Source organism: Myotis yumanensis, unplaced genomic scaffold, assembly GCF_028538775.1.
Source record: "Myotis yumanensis isolate MYYU_CA2020_CCGP unplaced genomic scaffold, mMyoYum1.0.hap1 SCAF_14, whole genome shotgun sequence".
In the NCBI taxonomy this organism is placed as follows: domain Eukaryota; kingdom Metazoa; phylum Chordata; class Mammalia; order Chiroptera; family Vespertilionidae; genus Myotis; species Myotis yumanensis.
Window position 1 is genome coordinate 43,750,950 of NW_027223765.1, and position 19,268 is coordinate 43,770,217.

A 19,268-nucleotide genomic window follows, 5' to 3' on the forward strand; every position below is an offset into this window, starting at 1 on the left:
GCCATGACCACGTGGGGTTTATTCCAGGGATGCAAGGCTCGTACAACATTCACAAATCAATAAATGTGATATATCACAAAAACAAACGGAAAGACAAAAATCACATGATTATATCAATAGACACAGAAAAAGCATTCAACAAAACCCAACACCCATTTTTAATTAAAAAGAAAAAACTCTCAGCAAAGTGGGAATAGAGGGACCATACCTCATCATAATAAAGGCCATATATGACAAACCTACAGCCAACATCATACTCAATAGGCAAAAACTCAAAGCACTTCCCCTAAGAACAGGAACAGGGATGTCCGCTTTCACCACTCTTATTCAATATACTAGTACTGAAGTCCTAGTCACAGTAATCAAACAAGAAGAAGAAATAAAAGGCATCCAAATTGGAAAGGAGGAAGTAAAACTGTCATTATTTGCAGATGACATATTGTACACAGAAAACCCTGAAGACTCCACCAAAAAACTACTTGATTTAATAAATGAATTCGGCAATGTAGCAGGATACAAAAATAACACCCAGAAATCAATGGCATTTTTATACACCAATAGTGATCTCTCAGAAAGAGAATCTAAATTTAAAAAAATCCCACTTACCATTGTAACAAAAAAAAATTAAGATACTTAGGAATAAACTTATCTAAGGAGGTAAAAGACCTGTACCCAGAAAACTACGGGGGGGGGGGGGGGGAGAGGAGGAGGAGGAGGAGGAGGAACCTGGAGAGTATTATACCAAGCGAAATAAGCCAGTCAGAGAAAGACAAGTATCACATGATCTCACTCATATGTGGAATCTAATGAACAAAATAAACTGATGAACAAAATAGATCCAGAGACATAGAAGCATGCAACAGACTAAAGAATTTTAGAGGGAAGGCAGGGGTAGAGGGGTGGGAGAGATTAACCAGGGAACTGATCTGCATGGATGCATAGCCCATGGACACAGACAATAGTGTGGTGAAGGCCTGGGAGGGGCAGGTGCAGGGTGGAGGGGGTCAATGGGGAATAAAAGGGTGACATCTGTAATACTTTCAACAATAAAAACAAAGTTTTTAAAAAGTGGATATCTGCCCTATGGTAATTGCCAGGCAGTGAAACTCCCCCATGTTGAGCATCTGCTACCCACCAGGTACCATGTCATCACATCACTGCCATCTCATCACCATGGCAACCTCCAATGCAAGGACTGGAGGACACTGAGACTGAGGGAGTTTGAGTTCCTGGCCCATGGTTACAGAGCTTGTCAGTGGCGACACCCCACCACACTTCTGAGTCTGTCCTATTCCCACTTGGGCTTGGAGACAGGCTCTGAAAATACCCCTTAATGTCCCTCAAGAGCCCCTCTCCCCCTCATTACCTCCCACTCTGAAAGCACAAAACTGCTTATTCTGCACCAGGATAATGACCACGGGGGCCGAGCAGGACTGGAGCGCAAACTGTAATTACTGCAAACAATTTGCATTCCAAATCTGAAACGCACTCAGGGCCTCACTTGAGCCTTGTAATCAGCTTAGCCTCTCCCCAAATCTCTCTTGAAAAGAAGACATGGTCCAACTGAGCCACAGCGGTGTTTGGAAACTATGCCTCTGTCCCCAGTGACAGCCACCTGAGGAAAACACTGCAGAGAAAGGGCCAGGGTTGAGTGGGATCTTAAACTCCAGAGAGGTCAAATTCTTCAGTTGTAGAACCAAAAAAACAACAACAAAAACCCAGCAGCCAGGACAGTGGACGGGCACAGCAAGACCAGTAAATAGCTAAGGCAGGAAAGGCATTACATAACATATGGGCCTCAGTGAGAAGTAGATGGACACCCTTCCCTCCTTTATCGGAAGTTGCTGCCTTGCCTATGACTCACACATCAGGGTGTGGTGGCTTCGCTGCCCAGGACAACAGGGCGCCCCCCAAGATCAGTGAAAGGCCTACTATGTGCACACCAGGAGAACAAATACTTCCTCTGAGTTAGAGAAAAGAGTTTGGGGAGAGTCTCCCCATGGACAAAGAACTCTATGATTTGTGTGCTCCCAGGTGGGGAAGGAGAGTGTAGATTGGGGTGTGAGGGCAGATATACCAGAATTTTCAACCCTGCCTGTGGCTTCTTACACTTGAATCAGAGGGATGTGTACTGGTAATTTTGGTTCCAAGTGGCTGGAGTTCTGGGTACTGGTTAACTATTCACCATAGCCCTACTTTTCTGATTTGAGAGAGAGAGGACAGACCACATGTCAATTCTCATCGCTCCAAATCCTGACTGAAGATCTCCATATGAAACCTCTATTGAGTTAACGGTATCTGCGAGCTGAATCTGGACTGCCCTGAAAGTCAGAGTGCCCCTCAGACTTTAATGTGCCACAGATCATGGGGATCTGATAAAATGCAGATGTGGATTCAGGCCTGGGTGGGGCCTGAGGTTCTGCATTTCTAACAAGCTCCCAGGTGCTGTTGCTGCCGCTGTCCACGAACCACACTTTGAGAACTTTTGCTAGGAGACATGCTAGTGGCTTAAGGAGACTGAAAAAAAAATCATCATTCCCTATTTTCTACTACAATCAAGATGTCAAGTAATGAAGTTGTTCTAAGAGCAAATAATAAATAAACTCAAACACTACGTATCTTTAACATTCTTGCTTCTGAGTTATCCCACTGGATAACTGGGTAATTGTTCTTGAAGGAAAACCTTGTTTAGATGCTATTAACTAAGGAAAATCAGCAGATCTTCCCTTGGCGACGTTTCTTTCTTTTTTTTGTAAATAGTTTTTTTTCAATGACAGCTGGTATTCAATATTGTATTAGTTTCAGGTATGCATAGTGCTTAGACATGTATATAACTTATGAGGTGATCCACCCATAAGTCTAGTACCCACTTGACACCATACGCAGTTATTGCAATATTATTGACTATATTCCCTAGGCTGTACTTTCCAACCCTATGACTATTTTGTGACCGCCTTGGCCGAAGTTTCTGGAATAGCCCTGGGTCCTCTGAGGTTCAAAGGACTTGTAGCATCAAAGGATAACGTGGCGAAGGAACTTGCCTTTACCAGTGTCATCATTCACGGACGCCTCTCTTCCGTTCAGTGGGGTGGCCGACCCACTCCAGGTGCATCCATGTTCTAGAAGCTGAATAATCTGCTAACCCAGCCCATCAGCGGCGGTTGGGGGCCTCTTGGGGACTTGAGCTCTACCTCATCAGTCACAGGCTGCACCCTACCAACCAGACAGCACTTTAATAAAAATCATTCAACTAATTTAACACATTTTTAAAAACTGGCTTGAGCTGGATGCCCCATCCCACTATGCAAACAGTACACAATGAGCTCCTGATAGCATCTGCTCACCATTGCCAACATAAACACTGCCAGGCCAGCAGAATGAGCCCCGTGACTGTAAGCAACAATAGTTGCATGGTTTTGTTTAAATAAACACAACTAACAACACGTGACAATGTTTTTATCTCCTCCTATAGCTATACCAGAGACTTTTGTTATATATATATATATATATAGGGGATTAAGCCCGCAACCCGGGCATGTGCCCTTGACCAGAATCGAACCTGGGACCCTTCAGTCTGCAGGCCAATGCTCTAGCCACTGAGCCAAACCAGCTAGGACTATACCAGAGACTTTCAAGACTGAGTTTTTCTAGAAATAAAACTAGTGTCAAGTGTAAGAAACAGAAGGCCGCTGAGTGGAGAACATCCAGGAAAACAATTCTGTGTTTCTTCCAGAAGTATACACGTAGACATAGGTTTTCTAAATAAGTTACTAGAATTTCTAAAACCAAATTAACTGACTGACTTGCATTGTCTATTTACTGCCTAACAGTAAAGGGATTTTTTTCCTATTCTTGTCCAGTGCACTTTTTAAAAAACTGTGTTTTCATTGATTTGAGAGAGAGAGAGGAAGGAAGAGGGATAGAGCAATAGGAACATCGATGAGAGAGAAACATCATTGATCGGCTGCCTCCTGCATGCCCTCTACTGGGAATCAATCGAGCCTGCAACCTAAGCATGTGCCCTGACCAAAAATCAAACCGGGACCTCCTGGTTCATGGGTCAACATTCAACCATTGAGCCACACCAGACGGGCTGCAGCAGAAACATTTCTTATTAAAGAAGTTTGATACCACTAGATAACACAAAATTGCATGTAAAAGATACATATGGTAGGCAACATTTGTCTTTAACCCAAACCCTAAAATAGAAAAAAAATGCAGTGGACAAGTGAAGGGAAATGGGCATTTATTCAAGTAGAGAGACGATGTCAAGTAGGAGGAACTTAATGGAGGGGACAGGGTGGGGTGAGCTACGTCAGAATGACTCAGGAAACAAGAGGGAGCAGTCACTTCCTGAGCAGTGGGTGCGAAAGAAAGGAGAGCGAAGCGCGAACAAGCATTTAGCGGCACACATGCAGGCCTCTTAGTCACTCTGGATAATAAAATAAGTATATTTTTAAAAGAAGGGAATAAAGACATGACATCAAGACTATCAAATAGGCAACAGGAGACTTTATTGTGTCTCAAGAACAGCCGTCAAATAGGCAACAGGAGACTTTATTGTGTCTCAAGAACGGCAAATCTTGTCCATCTGTGCCAATTCTGTAGACTTGAAAAGACTATTCCAGCCTAAAACTCAAGAATTTCCCTTCTTGCGAAGTTTTAGAATTTAGTGATTAAACCTCTTGATGCCTGGAAAAAGTTGGCCCCAAGAAAAACGCATTCGACTTTAATTACACAAGCTCCACCATGAAAAACTTATTTTGGGGTGAAGGGTATTTTTATTAGGGGGTTTGGGGATGGAGGGTATTTTTTAAAGCCAAGTATCTTTTTTTTTTAAATCCTCATCTTAGAATATGTTTTTATTGGTTTGAGAGAGAGAAGGGGGGAAGAGAGAAACATCGATTGGTTGTCTCCCGTATGTTCCCCAACCAGGGATAGAACCCGAAACCTGAGTATGTGCCCTGACTGGGAATCGAACCCACCACCTTCTGGTGTACCGGACAACACTCTAACCAATTAAGCCACACCGGCCAGGGCAAGCTAAGTATCTTTTTGACACCAAAATTCCTAAGCCATGTTTGCAATCTGTAGTCCTCTGAGTTTCAATAATAAGCCCATGAGAAGGAAAGGCTGCCATATTAGGTATTTTTCTCTAATTTTCCCAAAGCGATATTCTAAAGTATTATCCCAAGCCATCATCCAGAAGCCATAAAAATAATGTGCCCCAACGCAGTAAGATGCAATTGAGTTACCTATTAATCTTTGGGATATTATTAACTCTTTGGGGGATGATGGTTTTAGAGCTATGATTTCTCCTGACTATACAGTATTCATTCTCATTAAGGTGCTTCCCTCCCCTCTCAAATATCCAAGTAAGATTTATGGCTATTTTTTGTTGTTGTTAGAAAAGGAAGACAAAATTCCTTCAAGTTCACCTTTACCAAGTTCTCACATTTGAAACTCCTCCACAAACACATGCCATATTTTAAAATTCCAGCTTAAATAACTATGGAATTTAGACCAATTCATTGAGCTTTTCTAAGTTAGAGTTATGCCTGTTGGGGGTGATTTTTATTCTTAAATGTTCAAACCTAAAACTCCACTTCAAACCTGCAGTTTAAATATATGTCTTCTCACCTCAATTTTCTTCTCAATTATAAAAATTATGTATGTAGATATGCATCCTGTAGAAACTTGGAAAACTCAAAACAAAACAAAGAAAAATGTCAAGTATAACCCCACTTACTGAGAGGAAATCCTTATTAATTATTTGGCATATTTTCTTTTAGTCCTTTTAAACAAATTTTTTTTCATAGTTGGATCATTACTGTATATATAATTTTATTTCCTACTTTAAAAATAACAATAAAAAATTTCCCCTGAATTAACAGTCTTCCTTAACATCCCTTATGGATGCATAGCATGCACTCATATGGATAAAACACAATTTACTGCAACTGTCCCACACTGTTGGACATGTAGACTTTTTCCATTTTTTCTACCATTATAATGACTGCCACCCTGAGCATCTCTGTGCATAAATCTTAATCCTGGTGACTTCTCCAGGACAGAGCCTAGAAGTGAAGTTATTGGGCCAATAACTATAAATATGTTTATGGTTCTTGACACAAATAGCTTTCCAGAAAGATGAGATCAAGTAACACTGGCACTGAACACCTGTGAGAGCATCATCCTACTGCACCCTCACGAGTGTTTCAAGTTATCACTTCTTAAAAGGATGATTAGGAGGTTATGGTTCAACTCCCAGTCAGGGCACATGCCTGGGTTGCAGGCTCGATCCCCATTAGGGGCATGCAGGAGGCAGCCGACTGATGTTTCTCTCTGATGGATGTCTCTTTCTCTCTATCCTTCTCTCTTACACTCTCTAAAATCAATATAAATATATTTTAAAAGGCTGCTTAATTATGTAGGTGAAAAACGACTCGTGGAAAATTTTCTAATCTTTAGACCAACCTGCTGAGGTCAATGATTTCAAATGTTCCCTCAATATCAAAATAATCTTCTTCTATTATTCAAAACAAGATGTTAACTTTTCCCACATATAAAAATGCAATCAAAACCACAAGCATGAAAAGAATGTAGACATTTGTTGGGTGTTTTCATTAAGCAACTAAGGTGCCATGGTTAAGAAGCCAAGATCAGTCAGTCTGATGTACCAGGCTGTGACAGTACGGAGCGACGCCCAGTGCAGAGATGTGAGCAAAATAAATTCAGGCTGAATCCACTGCCAAACTTCTCAAGATACATAAAATTTGAATGACCATAAGTCAACATTTATCAGAGTACATTAGCGTGTTCAAGAATATATCTAAACTAAATTTAAAATTCATTTAATTCCTCCCTCTAAATCAGTGCGTAATCCCATATACCTCCAATGGTTTTTTATTTATTTAATAACACACATGCAAAAAGCAAATGATCCAGACTCAGACTCCCATATCTCAAGGCCTGAAAACTGATCATTCTATAACATGGAAAAATATTAGATAAATGGAAAGTTTTTCTATTATACTGGTAATTTGAGGGGTATCTTTGCCACATTCTCTTTCCAGGAAATTTGCCCCACTTTTCCCAATGTGGCCCAGTTTCTGTTGAGTGGATATAATAGGGGAAAGTATTCAGCAATTAGTATGTCATAGACTCAGTGCTAAAAATTTGATGTGGATTATTTAACTTAATTCTCGTAAGAACCCTATGAGCTAGATACAGTTTTCAGATGGAAAGTCTGAGTCTTGGTGAGGTTAGTAACTTGCTCAAGCTGGTGAATGGCAGATCTATTTGACCCTGACTTTCTGGCCACAGAAGGAAGAGCTGATGGGATCAGAGTTTTCTTAGGGATTTTGGGGTGGGGCAACTGAGACTATCCTGTGAGCTGAAAAAAACCAAACAGACAAACAAAAACACACCACAGAAACAAAATAAAATCATGGTTCTCAACTGAATAAAAACAAACAAAAAATCCAACCAGATGCAATGCATGATCCTTGCATGGTTTTGGGGGAAACCAACTATTAAAGATAATTGGAGAAATATAAATATAGACTGAATGTTGACTGGTAATTTCCTTAGGTTTGATAATTATTTTCTTAGGTTTGGTAATATAGGAAAACGTTTTTATGCTTAGGACATATACTTAAGTTATTTAGAAATAAAGGGTCATGATATCTACAAATCTGAAATAATCCTATATAATAAAAGGCTAATATGCAAATCGACTGAACAGCAGAACGACCAGTTGGTATGATACGCACTGACCACCAGGAGGCAGACACTCAACTCAGAAGCTGCTCCCTGGTGGTCAGTGCGCTCCCACAGGGGGAGCGCCGCTCAGCCAGAAGCCGGGCTTACAGGCTGGCGAGCACAGCAGTGGTGGTGGGAGCCTCTCCTGCCTCCACAGCAGCACTAAGAATGTCCAACTGCCAATTTAGGAGGGAGTGGGCCTAAGCCATTAGTTGGATATCACTCAAGGGCTCTTGGACTGCGGGAGGGTGCAGGCCGGGCGGAGAGACCCCCCAAGTGCACGAATTTCATGCACCAGGCCTCTAGTTTAGTAAATAAAAGCCAAATTAAATAAATAGCTAGAGATGGATAAATAGGTAAAGCAAAATGTTAGCAACTGTTGAGTCTGGATGGTGGGAGTTCATTGACTTATCTTTCAACTTCTCATGTTCAAAATTTTTCATAATAAAAAGTTGGAAACATAGCATACAGAGTAAAAATAATAATCATGAAACTCCTTACAAAGACACCGAACGAAGCCTGACACTCCCTCTCTATAAACCACACTCAGTAGTTGCCCCTCCCCTGCTAGAACAAACACTGTACATACATCTTCAGTTTGACCCCAGATGAAGCTGTGGTTTGTTTTTAGGATGCATCATGCACAAAAACCCCACGTTGGGGTCTAGAATCACCTTCACCCTATCGGGATCAACAGAGTGAACAGAAGGTTCACCATAAATCTAACACTCTAGCTGAGTCATAAATTCTCTCCCATCCCCTCTTCAATGAATCTGCATAAATTAAATGCATATCTGATGCAACTCTATTGCACCTTCCTCAAAGCACAGCTATGATTTTAAACAAAGCCTCATCTGCTCATAAACAAGTAATCAGCCTCATCGCCCCCTTTTTCTAAATGAATGTTAAGTAAAGTCAGCCCTGATGATACAAAAACACATTGTGCATTAGTACCATCTGCACAGAACGTTTCCTCCTCCCTGAACACAGGAGGTCTGGGCACTGGTGGTCCATGTTGTTGCTGCAACATCTAATCCAGTTGGTTCTATTACCAGTACCATGTGGGAGTCAGCAGTAATAGTCGTGCTATTACTATTACAAAAAGGCTGGTCCAGGAGTTGTGTTCATTGAGATTTCCAGAGTTGATGGCAGAAGGAGAAAGCCTGGGCAGGAGAAGACAAATGTGGGAGGCCCAAAAATCAAGTAAGAGAAAAATTTTCATCATCAGGCTTATATATGGCAGCCCATTTAAAAACAGGACCTATGCAATCAAGTTGAAATGAACATTTCAACTTGCTTTTAGAGAATACTTCTTTCAATTACTGAAGATGAATACATTTGTAAGACTTACTCATCTTCAATAACAGAAATATTTTGTCATGTTAAGTATAATAAGTGGTTAGTAAGTAGAGCATGTGTATGCTAAACATAGATAGGAAAGGGTAGAAGAGCAAAAGATACCTAATATTTATAAGATACCTGGTTACTAACTGTTTGTTATGCACTAAATATGTGTGAGACTTACGAGGCACTAAGTATGCATGGGCACTTGCATACATGAGGCCTTATTTGGCCACCATTGGAGACACCCGCTCTGGCTCCTCTGCCCAAGAAACAGAAATTAGTCAGATGTCCACCCAGCTCATCGGCAAACTGCAGCTGCTGACCAGGTATACTTGCCCTTGAGTCTTTTTGATAAAGCAAGTGTATGTCATTGGCCCAGGGAACCTTCAGTCTGTGGGCCTCTTGCTTGAACTTCAACTCTGGTCCTTGCAACCACATCATCAGTGGAGAAGGCCGATGCAATAGAGAGAAAGGATGTACTGGCACTGTAAACCCCAGGATTCAGGTGGGATCCTTCTGTCCCATCTGCATCCTCTCCATAGTTCAACTTACTCATCTCCCCCCCCCCCAACCCCGCCCTTTCTTCCAGTTGTATGTTTCAATTGGTTTAATTGACAGTGTGATGTGAGCATTTTAAAGGGGGGAGGGGAGGGACAGCTATTTAGAGTCACGATGAGCTAAACCCAGTCCAATCCATTAAATGGGCCATATTCACCGGGAAAAGAAAAAAAAAAAACTGATGAGAGAGAAGAAACGTTTAGTGACAGGACTTTCACTAACCCCCATGCAAGGGGCTTCACTTCCCATCCCCAGCTTCTGACATGGGCAGGAAATAGAGAAATAACATTTATCATGGAAGGGGGAAAGGAAAACTAAGGGGGGAGGTTCAGCTTCAGAAAAGAAATTTTCCAAACTGGTGTAATCCTCCGTTTCTCAAAAACACCATCCCCTCCAACATCGTCAAACTGCCTGAGGGCCTTCAGGAGGTGACAAGATCACTGCTGTGATATTGTTTGTATAATAAAAGGCTAAATTGATTAAAAGAAAAAATGGGGGGGGGCCTCCATGAAAAGTTATAAATGTGACAAACCACTAAGCAGACTGATTCTGGGCCACCTATTTTTTTATCGCAAAGAAAAATTTTAATGGTGCTACAAGGATTACATTTAAATCTCTCAAAATAAGACTGTGCCACCCACCCTCTTCCATCCTATGGAGGGGCCTCTGTCCTTTCTCACATATACTCAGCTGGCCTTCTCCCTCCGCTTCTCCCACTACCCAGATCTCTAGAATGTGAGCCCACCTTTTATTTAAAACGCCCAACTCAGCTCTACTACTTCCCCATATGATAGAAATGGTCTCAACCTCTTCAGAATGTAATTTTCCAGGGGCTGCTAGCATTTCAATTAATCTATAGAACTGTTGTTTTTTTGTCACATGAACAGTCTAATTTTTGCTCCCAGATCAGACTGTCAGGAATGAAAAAAGAAAATCAAACCAAATAGGAGTTTTGTTCACTTGAGAGATGGGGAAGACTTATGTAGACAAGAATTGCTTGCATCTATCTAGTGCCTCTTTCCTTCTTCCTCCAGGTTACTATGGTTACCATGGGAGCCACCATAGTGGTATGGCAGAACTCTGTTCCATGGCCATTGCTGATTGGTCCAGGAGTATCCACCTGACCAAGCTGGGCAAATCAAAACCCCTCTCTGGTAATTTTGGCTCTGAGAGCAAAAAGGCTACCTCTCTGCAGATGGCTGCATGTCCACGGTATAAAGAAATGGAGGAAGTCTGTCAGCAGAAAAAAAGGCAGCGAATAACAGAGAGGAGTCGGAAACCTTCATGGGGTCCTGGTGCCTAGTTCCAGGGGCTCCTGAGGCCCCGCTGCACCCCATGAGATATCCCCCACACCTCTGTCATTAAAAACTCTCCCTTGCTTTTAAGCCAATTTTGGTTGAGTTTCCGTCACTTGCAACAGGATTTCCTAATTAACCCACAAGACCAAAGTCAAAAGTATCTTTCACCATGCACAACTCTGTGCATGAAATGCACAGAAAGGGAATAACTGAATTGATAACTGCATAAAATAAACAGAAGAATCTATAAACCCTGCATCAAAAAAATGCAGGATTGGCACAGCAGACGTACAAGCCACTGCCCCCAGAGGCCTCACATGTGACCAAAAAAAGAAACTGCTTTGACTCTAAAAATGAGCTTCCATGTGCCTGGCATATTTTTGGTGTCAGCAGACGGAAGATGACATGAGCTTTTCCTCACAGGTGTCAGCATCTAATCGCAGGCTGGCTGCTCCCCCTCCTGAAGGGAAATGAGACAAGAGGTCTAAGCGGAAACCAGAGAGAGTCAGTTTTTCCCTTTGAGGGGGCACCGCACATAGAAAAGGCATCCAGTAAGTACACGTTTATAAAACAGACATTGCAGGTAGTAGAGCCTCCTGGTTGTAGGGAGCTAATATTTTCTGCACACTTAACTCCACGGAGGCATTATTCGGATCACTTTACACATTACAGCCAAGTCTCATGTTTTGAGAAGACAGCATTATTGTCCCTGTTTTGCAGATAAGGGGCTTGATGCTCTGAAAGGTGTCTTGTCTGAAGTATCCAGTTGGCATTCTGACCCCAAAGAATGTGCCTTTTCACCACTTAAGCTTTTACAATAACTGCCCAAAACTGTCCACCAGACTCAGAGGTTGGGCTGTCCAGGGGCAGCAGACAGCAGACTCCCCGGGGTGCATGGAGACTATCATGGAAGTAGGGAGTGTGGGAAGATGGGAAAGACAGTACCCTGGGGAGGGGGGGTCTCTTCTATGTGCCCAGATTTTATGTCCCCAGATGTTTGCCACAACACATGCTCAATAATGCACCCTGATGTTCTCTAAGCACCCAAAACTTTACAATAAACCTCCTCTTGCTTATGGAAGACTGTGATTGAGGAAGAAGTGTGTTTTTAATTATTACAAGTTTATTGTTTTCACTCATTATAAAATACTAGAGGCCCCGGTGCACGAAATTCGTGCACTCAGTGGGGGTCCCTCAGCCCGGCCTGCGCCCTCTTGCAGTCCAGGAGCCCTTAGGGGAGCAGGTCTAAACCGTCAGTCAGACATCCTTAGTGCTCCTGTGGAGGTGGGAGAGGCTCCCGCCATTGCTGCTGCACTTGCCAGCCGTGAGTCCGGCTCAGGGCTTCTGGCTGAGCGGTGCTCCCCCTGTGGGAGCGCACTGACCACCAGGGAGCAGCTCCTGCGTTGAGCGTCTGCCCCTGGTGGTCAGTGCGGGTCATAGTGACCCGTCATTCCACTGTTCAGTCGATTTGCATATTAGCCTTTTATTATATAGGATATATTCTTTCTAAAAAGATCAAACATTACAAAAATATTTAACTAACACAGCAGCAATTCCCTGGGACCTCACCAACCCCAAATTGTCAGTCAACAGTGATAGCCTTTTGGGCTTCTTTCTGTGTATATATTAATATATTATCTCCTTACAAAAGGGGATTGTTTTGGTTTTTGTTATTTCAGTTTGCTTTTCTTGACTTACTGACTTAAAGCTATACATACATGTTTTACATTATACGCTTCTGCATCATTTGCACTCATTCAGCAATTACATGGCTGAGAGCGCAGGCTCTGAAGCCAGACTGAAGTGGGACCTTGAGGATGTGCAATTAAGATTCTGGGCCTTAGTTTGCCCATTTGGAAAGTGGGCGTAATAACAGTATCTATCTAATAGGATTGTTGGGAATGTGATGACATACAAAGCACTGGAATCAGTAGCTAACAATGAAAGAGCTAAATAAATGAAATATATTATTATAGTGTTATTTCTTATTACTTTGTAACTTAAGAACATTTTTAAAGTATGAGTTAGAGTGAACAATTTGACTTCGTTTACTGGTCATATGTATGTTCTCTTCTGTGCTGCCTATTCAGATTCTTCAATAATTTTCCTATTGGGTTTCCAATTTGGGTTATTGCTTTGCAAGAGTCCTTTGTAGATTAAAGAGGTTAATATAAGGTGAATATTGCACATATGTTCCCCCCACTTGCAAGTAATTTCATACTAACGAGAAGTTTCTAAAAGGTGCTGGCAAAGAACATGGGTTTGGAATGAGGTGAGCTCAGATTTGAATTCCAGCTCTGCTACCCCCTTGTCATGTGACCCTGAGCAAGCGCCACCAGAGCCACTAATGGAGTGGGCAGGATTCCAGAACTCCCAGACATCCCCACCCCCTAAGGTACACACCTTGTATAATCCCCTGCTTTTGGGTGCAGGCAGAACCTGAGAAGAAATGGGATCTCATTATCATCGACTTTTAGATAATCCAGAGGAAGAGGATCCAGATGAGCCTAATCTAATGGGGTGAGCCCTTGAGAGGAACGGGGCTCCTCAAGTCAATGAGATGTGAAGATTAAGAGATATTTGATGTGAGAGAGATTCTCTATCGCTGGCTTTGAAGATGGAAGGAGTCACATGAGCGTGACCCCCAGCTGCCAGCCTGCAAAGAAACAGGGACCTCAGTCCGATAACCAATCCCCTGAATGAGGTTGTAAGAGGCCCAGGAGCCTCAGATAAGACCCCACCCCAGCCAACACCTCGATTTCAGTCTTGTGAGACCCTGGGCAGAGAACCCAGCCATGCCATGCTCCAACCCCTGACCTACAGAACTGTGTGCTAATGGATGGGTGTTGCTTCAAGCTGCTAAATTTGTGGTAATTTAGAAAACTAAATTGCCCTATCTCCTCATCTCTAAAATGAGGATGAGGCTCAAATAACATCTTCCTCTTGGGATTGTTCTGGGAAGTACGATATGCTTAAAGTGCTCAACATAATGCCTTGTATAGTAATGAAATGCTGGGGGTGAGTTACCTGGGATTAATGGAGCTGTTACTGTTGTCATAATTACTGATACAAAATGAAGCAACAAATTATTTTTTCACAAATACAGTAGAAAAGATCAAAACTTTAAAACTGAAGTCCAGGGGAGAAGAAGGGAATGAAAGGGGATTCTAGGTGATGAAAAGTTTAGCACAGGACACTCCCTTGTTTTATAAAGATCTTCACTTCATGTCTAAACTCCTTTGGAAAAAGGTATGTCATCAGCCTTGTTTTAAAGAGATAGTTGCTCTAATGGCCTGGGGACAGACAATCCTGAGTTCAAGTGCTGGCTCTGACACTTACTACAGAGGTGACAGATAAGCCAATTAGCAGATATGGGCTCAGTTTCCTAGTCTGTGAAGTGGGAATAAATATTATCTATCATGTGGGACTGCCAAACCCTTGCCTGAAGCCGATCTATATATATAAAAGGCTAATATGCAAAGTGTCCCCTCGGGAGTTCGACTGGGAGACCAGGAGTTCGATCGCTCACTATGACGTGCACTGACCACCAGGGGGCGGCGTGGAGTGAAGGAAGGCCCTGATCGGCCCTAATTGGCCCTGATCGCCAGCCAGGCCTAGGGACCCTACCTGTCCACGAATTTTGTGCACTGGGCCTCTAGTGTTCATTAAATGGATGAAAATGTACAAACTGAGGCTGGCAGAAAAGAGAAAGACAGACGCCTTCTTCTGCAGAGTAGCCACGGTAAGGCCATAATAAACAAGAACCTGACCAGGTGTGCTCTGAGTATTAGAGATCCGGTCACTCTCCTGAATTATGAATTTCAGTCTGACCTTCAAGAGCCACTCAGCTACACAGAGGGTTTGTCAACTTCCTTCCAAACAGACGACCAGGGATGTGTTAAGGCAGAGAGGAGCAGGCGCAGGATTACTGTCTGAAGACAGGGTTCTAGTCCTGACTTCCAACTCTGAGCGACCCCAGGAGCAGTCATCCTGATTTCCTGTCTGTCTAGGAACCAACTACCTTTTAGTTACAGTACCAAACTCTTCCTTGGAGCAAATGCCCTTCCCCACCTCAGTAAGTGGCCCTCGTGGAGCTGTCAATCACAAGCCCTGTCCACCCAACTCCCTCAGAGGGAGCACATAACCAAGGCCTGTCCAATCCTGTTGACCACACAGTGATTGGCCAAGGTATGTGACCCAAGAATCAGAATTCTACACGGGGATTTCCTATGTGGACCCTGGAAACAAAAATTTCTCTCTTTTCTCTGGGAATGTGTGGCTGCTTGTGATCACCCCCTCCAAAAAAGTCCACGTGTGGTAGGCAAAGACCAATACCTTAAGAGTGACAAAGCTGAGAGGGAGCATCCCAGAATAGCACCGTACCTGAAGCCTACCCATCTCAGTGCCCCTCCATCAAATGAACCAATCAACCCCCTGTCCACTTGAGCTAGTTGTAACTGAGTCTCTATCACTTGTAACTCAAAGAGTCCTGACTAAGACACTAGGGTAAAGCCCAGAGTCTAAAAATGTTTTCCCAAAGTGGTTCTCAGCCTTCCTAATGCCGCAACCCTTTAATACAGTTCCTCATGTTGTGGTGACCCCCAACCATAAAATTATTTTCGTTGCTACTTCATAACTGTAATTTTGCTACTGTTATGAATCGTAATGTAAATATCTGATATGCTATATGTGTTTTCCGATGGTCGCGACCCACAGGTTGAGAACCGCTGGTAAGCAATAGTGAAAACCAGGCACTGGAGGAAGAGACAAGATGAGCATAGCCCTGAAATTTGATTGATATTTAATTGAAACCTCAGTTCTGATATGTAAAGAATACCTTGCACACAGTAGGTCTTCCTAAGTGACCAATAGCCAATGGCAGAAGTTGTGCTCCTGAAATTTTCACATTTCTAGGATAAGTTTCCTCCCTGAATCAGTCTCTGTCTCTCTCTCTCTCTCTCTCTCTCTCTCTCTGTCTTTCAGCTAACTGGAAGGGCTATAGCAAGTATTTTCACAAGGGTGGAAATTTTGAGCTCATCTGCCCCAACCAGATGGGAACCAGATGTGCAGTGAGCACCTGACAGAGGAGCTGTCTCGAAGCAAGACACCCCCCAGGCTCCTGCCTTCTCATTCCCCCCATTCTGTTCTGGTTTTATTCGTAATGTTCCCACCACAACTGCTCCAACCAAGACCATTGTCTTGGCTTCTCTCCATGACTGTATCTGTAGCACCCAGGGGTCTGGTAAGAGCACCACCCCTTGCCTGGAAGGGTAGAGGAGTCCTAAGGGGTGGGTAACACCTAGGGTCTGTCTCCGTAGACAGGTGTGGGAACCGAAGGACACAATCTGCAGTTAATACCAACGACAACTCGTGAAAGGGCTAAACTGCTTGGTAGGTAGAAGGGACATGACAGCCAAGTGTCACCAGCCCTTCCTTAGCCTCTGTACAACCAGAAACTCCAGCCAAAGAAAAGAAAACCGCAAGTGCGACTTCTAATGCCTTGAGGAGCGATGCAGATCTGCAGTGCATGTTTCCCGGAAAGACAAAGAGGAGGGTACAACACAATTCACTCAAAAAGACTTTCCTTAAAAGTATTTTGAAACTCTTTCCCCAAAATGTCTGCTCCTTAAGCCGCCAACTACTCCTATCCTCCCTGTGCTCTGTCCCCAGCTCCCTCCTTAGCCTTCACGTGTGTCCCTCCCCACTTCTCATCCACAGGCATGCGGCTCCTTCCCCTCTTGGCCTTTCCAATCCGTTTCTCACCACCTCTTCACCCCACTCCACCCCCAAATCCACCAATGCCCAGCACCGGGGTGAACTAACACAGGATCCTTTTTCTTTACAAGCTAAAGAGGAATGAAACTCCAAATGCTGATAATGGTTTCCTCTGCCATATACATAAATATGGGAAATTTGCTAGCACAGAGTCCTAAAACCTTACTTTCTCAACGAAGGAGAAAACAAAGCACTCACAAAACACCCGAGGACAGCAAGCACAGCTCAGTCTAGCAGGCCTGGGAGCTGCATCTCATTGTAGAAAACGTTATCAGCTGGATAACACATCCTTGCATTCTGAGTCGCTCTCGTCCTTCAGTCGCCATCACCATAATAAGGGTTATAAAGCATGTCCTGGCTGGGTGTGCATGTTCCCACCTGGTTGGGTTCCCTTCCACCCCCGTGTCATGGAGGATTATGCTCCGAGGTGGAGAGAATAGATCTGAACACAGGGCAAACTGGCAGTTGACCAAGGCCCCAAACCACCTCACTCTGGTATATCTTGATCTCAGTTTGTCTAACTTTACCAATAAATCATAGGGGCCAGAAGAAGTCAAAGCAAGGACAAGAGACCAAGGTAAACACCACAACTGACCTAACCACCCAGCAGACTCTATTCACTCCAAAAAGTCTCGGGAAATCATTAACTTTAAATGTTACCACTGCAAGAATAAGGCCAAGAACCTCTTAGACACACACCTAAACCAAGTGTGTGTCTAACAGGTTCTTCAGCAGCAAGTTCTATAAACCAGCGTTCACAAAACATTGAGTTCAAGTGGTCTCACAGCCACAGGTAAGGTAATCAATTATCCCAGGTTGCCTGGAACTAAAGTTTCCCAAGACACGGGACTTTCACTGCTAAAACCAGGACCAGACTAGGGTGACCCTAGGTGTACCCCAAGCCTTGGCTAGTGACCACTATATAATCAAAAGGAAGGATAGGGTACATTGAAGGGAGGATAGAGAGGGAGAGAAAATAAATGCCTTCAAAAAGGCCAACTTGCCCAGCTGGTGTAGCTCAGTAGCGAGCATCGACCTATGAATCAGGAGGTCACGGTTCGATTCCCAGTCAGGGCACATGCCTGGGTTGTGGGCTCCATCCCCAGTGTGGGGCATGCAGGAGGCAGCTGAACAATGATTCTCTGTCATCACTGATGTTTCTCTCTCTCTCTCCCCCTCTCCCTTCCTCTCTGAAATCAATAAACAAAAATCTTTTAAAGGCCAATTTGCTCACAGGAGGTCTAATTTCTCCATAGACCTATTTTGTCAACAAAAGGTTCATTATCAACAACTTTGGGAAATGCTACAAACTCCATCAACTCTCCTTAATGTAGTTTCCATACACATCGACACTCAAAGGTCTGAGAAGTCCTGCAGCAGTGGACATACTTAATTTTTCTCTCACTGTGTCCCACGTTTATTTGACCACACAAGTCTCTTTTCACTTAATGGTGATGACCATCCAATTGAACATACGTGGAGAAATGCGGGTCTTATCCACAAAGCCATAAACAACTTAGGAGTTACCGGACATATTCAGTAAGACCTGCACATCTACTTACGAGGTCAACACAATTCTCCTTGTACTCAATGAAAGCATATTGTAAACTTAGCTAAAATAGAGCCATAGTCTAGATTTTTTTAAAATAAGACACAAGGAAAATGACTGAGATCTAAGTAGAATATTAAAGATGAACTGAACCAGTAAAAACAGTGCTGAAAAGACCAGAGACTTGAACTTGAAACACAATCTGAAGTGGATTTTGTGTCTGATGGATGTGAGAAGATTCATTTATTCATTCATTAAACAAATTAGTTAAGCATGTGCTGTGCTAGAACTAGGAATACTGCAGTGAACAAGAGAGAGCGAGAAGGTCTCTACATATCTGACGCTGGGGCTTCCAAGCCTGCATTTTAGTAAAAGCTAACTAAAATCTTAACAATGAGAAGAACGTTCAGGGGTCCACATTCAGGAGGGGCCTCTAGCTCAGACTTGGGGCAGTCATGATGGCTTTCCACAGGAGGAGATGTCAAGGTTTAGACTCGATGGATAAGGTGGGTGGGCCAGCTGTAGTGTGTGTAGGAGTGTGGTGCTAGCCTGCTGAGGACAGTGTTCTGGGCAAAAGGAACAAGGCATGCAAAAGCCAGGTGGTGAAACAGAGCTCAGAGCATTTTTTATACATGCAAAGATCTTGTTCCTGAAGTCAAAGCTAGTACTCATTTTAGCACACAGTAGGGCTTCCATACACTTTTATTATTATTATTATTATTATTATTATTGTAAGGAAGAAAACTTTGCATCAAAAGGAGGTTAGATCTGACCCTTCCTACACCTCTAAATGTCTATGACTTTGAGATTGAGAGAATTTTATGATTACCTTTAAAGTCTCTTTAAAGCTTACAGACTTCTGAAAAACAAAGTTCCCCATGAAGTCATAAATCTATATATTAACAGACTGTACATTTTTTATTTCTTTTTTTTTCTTCACTGTGCACGGGTTTCCTCCATGTTCCCAAGAAAACAGCCAC

The 19,268-nt window shown here is 43.0% G+C and overlaps 1 protein-coding gene across 1 annotated transcript in view; it reads right to left on the minus strand.

Annotated features, from left to right (window-relative positions):
* Window positions 1-19,268, minus strand: part of ARHGEF3 (Rho guanine nucleotide exchange factor 3) — a 286,954-nt gene that overhangs the window by 161,957 nt on the left and 105,729 nt on the right. The gene's annotated exons all lie outside the window — the stretch shown is intronic.